Source organism: Benincasa hispida, chromosome 5, assembly GCF_009727055.1.
Source record: "Benincasa hispida cultivar B227 chromosome 5, ASM972705v1, whole genome shotgun sequence".
NCBI classification, from domain to species: domain Eukaryota; kingdom Viridiplantae; phylum Streptophyta; class Magnoliopsida; order Cucurbitales; family Cucurbitaceae; genus Benincasa; species Benincasa hispida.
Genome location: NC_052353.1, coordinates 39110907 through 39117103, shown reverse-complemented (window position 1 = coordinate 39117103; position 6197 = coordinate 39110907). Strand labels below are relative to the sequence as shown.

Below are 6197 nucleotides of genomic sequence, written 5' to 3'. Positions count from 1 at the left end.
TTTATTTTTTTTTTTTTTAAAGCAAAGTTAGAAGTTTAGTAAATAACAATAGAAAAAGTAGCTTAGGGTTGTGGGGAAAAGAAGTAAAAAAACATACCTACATAAGGGATTGGTGCACAAAATTGAAAAAAATGTCTACATATAGAGATAAAGAAGAAAAACAAAGTTGTTAATGAAATATATATTAAAAGAAAAAGAGAGAGATTCAACATAGTTCTATTGAGTTGCAGAGAAGCACAGGGAAATGATGTAGAAATCTTAAACATAATAAAAATGGCATGGAGCTCCTTTATTTTTCTACTTATTCCTGTGGTAGAAGTGAGAAGTTTTTCCCAACATATTTTTCCCAAGTTTTAGCTCCCGCCTCCATTAATTTCGACAATAAAGCTTCTCTCAAGTTTTTAGGCTCTTCTGAATGTGAGCTCCTATCACATTTACAAGTAAGTTTCTCCAAAACCTAGTATAAGATCTTCTCAATACAACATCAACTACTCATTCTAAATTTTCACTTACTCACTAAGGGGATTGGAGCAAGGAGTTGTTATTATAATCCTAAGTTATTATAGTTGGATTATAATAGTTTGTGTTTGGAGTTTAAATTATTTTAATTTAGGTTATTATAGTATGTGTTTGAGGTATAAAGTATTTTAGTTTGAGGAGGAAATAGTAAACACTATAACAAATAATAAAAAGAAAATATGAATGTATAATATTTCTTAGCATAATCAATGCCCCAAACACTCCCTAAGTGTTTTACAATACTCATAAAATTAATTAAACTAATAGACACTACTTCCACCTCTATGGAGAGAGAGGTCTCTTAGCCCACCACTTAGTAATCTATCTTATAAGGAGTATGAGGTCTCTTGATTTTTCAAATGTGGGATTTTCAACATGCCCCCTCAAGATGGTGTCTCTTTTGGGTTCACAATTCTTGATCAAATTACAACTTCTTTTTATTAGACCGAATACCCGTTTGGACTTTATAGACTATGATATCATATTTGAAAGTATGAGATTCTATCTCAAAACTAATTAACAATGGGAGGAATAACTCAACTAACTTATAAAAAATATGACGTCTATTGATTTTTTTAAAAATGAGATTCTCAATAAATCTAAAATAAAAAACAAAATGATTACCGGTGTAAATTAATTCCTTTTGAAATATATTTCCAAAGAAAAAGTGTGTGTATATGTATATAAAGATGCGTAGGGTTGTGTTGAAGAAGTCGAAAGCGCGTTCGTCACTGGAGTCAAAGAATTTTCAGACCAATTTTGTGAAATATAACGTATGGTGGAGATTGATTTTTATTTTATAGGAATTTAGTGTGACGCAAGTGCTTACACTATTATCACCCGGGAACCTTCCACCAAATACCTCACCGTCGCCTTAACCTTTTTTGCTACTCTAAGTTCTAGAATTCTAGATATCTCATTAAAAAATAATAATGATAATAAACTTATATCTTTGATGAGGTAGTATGATTTGATAATTTATTGGATGAACTAAATAATATGGAAATTTACATTATTACTTTTTTTTTTTTAAGTTCAATAATCATGGTGGTACATAATCCATTTGTCAAGAGATAATAATCGATGTTTTATCTATTTAGTTATGCTAAAATATCAATTTAATGGATTGTATTTTTTAGTATGATTATTCTAATAATAATATAGAAACAAGTTATTCATAAACTAATACATACTTAAATAATTTGGAAAAATAAATTCTTGCCAAAGATTTTTAAGGTATAGTATCGAATCATTAATAGTACTATCTTTGTTTCTTTTAAAACTATACTTAATTTTTTATTTAAAAATATTATGGAGAATAATGAATATATAGAAGTACGTGAAATTATTTTAAATGGTAAAATTGTTGAAAATAGTTTCAAGTATAGTAAAATGTCATTATCTATTAGGGATATACTGACATTGATAAATGTCTATCGCGATTTATATAGTGTCATTTTGCTATATTTATAAATAAGGTGGTTCATTTTTTTAAATACATAATAGAAGTCAATGAGTAGGGTGTGGGCAAGTGGAATTATTAGAAATAGAAGTAAGTTGACTATTATAAACATTGAATTGCAATTAGTGCTATAGTAAAACAAAACTAAACATAAAATTAGGGATATTCAAATAATTCGACAATTCGATTATCCAATTCAAAATGTAAATGTTGGATTTGGTTAGTTTTGTCTTAGATTGGGTTGGGTTAAACTTTTTTTTTTTTGTTCGGTTGGGTTGGGTCATGGGTTGGTTAAAAAATATTTGGATTAAACCAACCCAACCCGAATATATATATATATATAATATCTGTATCTACTTGATTAATTTATGTATCTACGTATTTCTCTTTATCAAAGTTTCATTGCTTTGTATTGATTAATTTATGAATTGTCAGTATTTCTCTTTTAAAATCATTATGATGTTTGTCTTTGTTTAAGTTTTGCAATAAATATCACAAATATTTGATATTTAGCATTTGAATTTTATTGAGATTTTAGTTATTAGTCATGTATTATGTATATATTTACATCTTTTTAATTAAAAAAAAGTTATAACCGACAACTTGACCCAATCCAACCCGAATTTTAAGGGTTAGGTTAGGTTGGATTGGAGACATTCTTTGGGTTCGGTTGTCAACCCAATCAATTCGAATTTTCGAGTTTATCAAAAAAAAAAAAAAAAACCTTCAACCCAACTTATAAGAAGCTATATACACTCTTAAATAAAATAATTGTTACAACTAGTTTTCTTTAGCACATGCCTAAACTCTAGCCCATTCTAACACATTCCATTATTGAATTATTATATATTGAAAAAAAGGCAATTGCCATGAGACCATGAAGAAAAAAAAAAAAAAAACATAAGCTTCGGAAATGGTGCATAAGAAAATTTAATTATCTAACAAAAGGACAACCTTTGTACATAATTTTTATTTATTATTATTATTTTTATACCAACTAAGACGACATTGAAGAACCATTCTTATTTGGCTTTCTATTTCCTACATATATATCCACTTTCTCCTCTTATAAATTCTCCCAAATCCCAACTTTCTTCTTCATATTTTCATCTTGTCCAACAAAATCTTCCATCTTCTCTGTATCTGCAACTCATTTCTTTCATATATCAATAATTCCTCCACCATGGGCAGCGAAGGCCGACAGTTCCACATCTTCATGTTCCCATTCATGGCTCACGGCCACATGATTCCCATCGTCGACATGGCCAAACTCTTTGCTTCTCGCGGCATCAAGATCACCATCGTCACTACCCCTCTCAATTCCATCTCCATCTCCAAATCACTTCACAATTCCAATTCACTGATCCAGCTTCTCATCCTCAAATTCCCTTCTGCGGAAGCGGGCCTACCAGATTCTTGTGAAAATGCTGACTCCATTCCATCCATGGATCTGCTCCCAAAATTCTTCCAAGCAGTGAGCTTGCTTCAAGCCCCTTTTGAGGAGGCTCTTCAGAAGAATCGCCCCGATTGCCTCGTGTCCGATATGTTGTTCCCTTGGACCAACGATTTTGCCGACAGAATAGGGATTCCCAGACTCATTTTCCATGGCACAAGTTGTTTCTCTCTATGTGCTTCCGAGTTCATGAGACTTCACGAGCCGTACAAGAATGTTTCTTCAGATACAGAGCCTTTTCCCATTCCTTATCTCCCCGGAGATATTAAGCTAACCAAAATGAAACTCCCCGTATTCGTTCGGGAGAATGTCGAGACCGAGTTCACCAAAATTATCACCAAAGTTAAAGAGTCGGAATGGCACTGCTACGGAGTTGTTGTGAACAGTTTTTACGAGCTGGAAGCAGAGTATGTAGATTGTTATAGAGATGTCTTGGGAAGAAAGGCGTGGCCAATTGGCCCACTTTCATTATGCAACAATGATACTCAAGAAACTAAGCAGAGAGGAAGAGAATCCGCCATTGATGAACATGAGTGCTTGAAATGGCTCGATTCCCAGAAACCCAATTCGGTAGTGTATGTCTGTTTTGGAAGTTTGGCCAAATTCAACTCTGCTCAGTTGAAGGAGATTGCAATTGGGCTGGAAGCTTCCGGGAAAAATTTCATCTGGGTTGTCAGAAAAGGTAAAGGGGAAGAAGAGGAAGATGAAAAAGATTGGCTATCAGAAGGGTACGAACAGAGGATGGAAGGAACAGGGCTGATCATTAGAGGATGGGCACCGCAGGTTTTGATATTGGATCATCCTTCAGTGGGCGGTTTTGTGACACACTGCGGGTGGAATTCGACACTGGAAGGAGTGGCAGCCGGGGTTTCGATGGTGACGTGGCCGGTGGCGGCGGAGCAGTTTTACAACGAGAAACTGGTGACGGAGGTGCTGAGAAGAGGGAGAAGAGATGAGAAACAGAGCAACAGAACTTGCAAAGAAGGCGAAGAGGGCAGTTGGGAAAGACGGATCTTCATATTCAAATCTAGATTCTTTGATTGAGGAGTTGAAATCATTGGCCTTTTAGATTCATTTCTCAACTACTTATCGTGGACTTCTCTTCATGTCTAAAGTCATCCCCCGAATGTTTGGTTTAGCTTTTTTGAGATTTATACATATACATGTGATGTGGTATATATTTTAAAACAATTATATAACAATCATATTTTAAAATAATTATAAGTAAGAGTTATCCTATATGTATGCATGCAACTCTTTATTATTGATTTTAATTCTAATTTCATTTAATATAACAATTATAAGTAAATAAAACAATTAAAACTAATCCTTGCATGCTAGACATACATAAGTCAATTATAACATTTATATTTAACCTAAGATAATGTCATATTTCATGCAATGTTCATTCATTACTAATATATAGCTTTTATATAACTAAGTAATGAATCTATACCATACATTCCCTAAAACCATTCAACCTTATATTATACTTATAATATAAATATAACTAAGTAATGAATCGCTCGACCTGAACCGCTCCTTAAAGAACACCTTGAAGTTGATCGTGTAGCAAACGCAACATGCGTTGAACAGCTATGCGTCGAGTATGTAATATTATGTGATCACATAGCTAATGACTATGCAATGAGCATGATAGTCTACGCGATCATGTAGCACACAAGCATGCATCAAGTATCCAAAATACCACACGATTGTTCAGTAAGTGAGCGCCTATGCAATCATGTTGCCAACACCACACAATCGTGTAGCAAACTCTACACAATCGCGTAGCATTAGCTATGTGATCGTTTAGACAATGCTATACGATTGCATAACAAAATCTACCCTATCGTTTAGCTCTAGCTACATGATCTGAAACCTCTATTTCGTCTTCTCTATAAAAAAAAAAACCGGTCTACAACCCTTCTTTGAAGCCTCCAGAACACCACGAGTGACTAAAAACTGATAAATTTATAGATTCGATTGCAATATTTAATGCCCAAAAATGTAGGGCCCTTTACAAACCAACTTTGTAAATTTAAAGCCTTAAACTGAGAGTTCTATCCCAAAACATCCATCAACAATATCATCCACAAACGTTTATCACATAAACAAAATGCAAATTATAAAACCCACCAGTGCTGTAAACGAATTCAATACAAGAATAAAATTTGGAATCAGAAACCAACAACCTGTCTCTGATACCAATTGAGGGAACTCTAGTGAGGAGAACCTTGAGCGGAAGTGGATTGACCAAATTCCATAATTTATCGAATACAAAGTTTACAGTAAACATACAAAAGATATGCATTTAAAATTAAATTATAGCATGCTTTTATAAGAAAGGGTTCAAGGAATATCAACTTCGTGGACCTTTTTTTCGCGTTTTCCCTTGAACAGTCACGTACAACTTGAATACCTTATTCAAGAATTTCTCTAACCACAACCCGGACACAACCATAATGCTAGCTTGGTATTCTTGGGGTGAGAACCTAGGAGTGGTGGGCTCTGATTATTTTGGTTTACATTATTCACCATCTGTTAACTATTGGGCACTCCACTAAAAACCGACAACTACACTCTTCGCACTACAGATATATTTATGTGTTCATTGAATATAACCAATCAACAGTATGATGACCCTTCATAAATTGCTCTTAAGTACAGCTAGATCAAATTACCGTTTTGCTCCTATAGTTACATCTAACTCCTACTTATTTATTTAATGCACAATAGATCATAGTCTTACTATGACAAACC

At 33.4% G+C, this 6197-nt stretch overlaps 1 pseudogene; it reads left to right on the top strand.

Moving 5' to 3' along the window:
* The first annotated feature begins 3042 nt into the window (after window positions 1–3042).
* On the top strand, window positions 3043–4673 carry LOC120077903 (annotated as a pseudogene).
* The last annotated feature ends 1524 nt before the right edge of the window (window positions 4674–6197 follow it).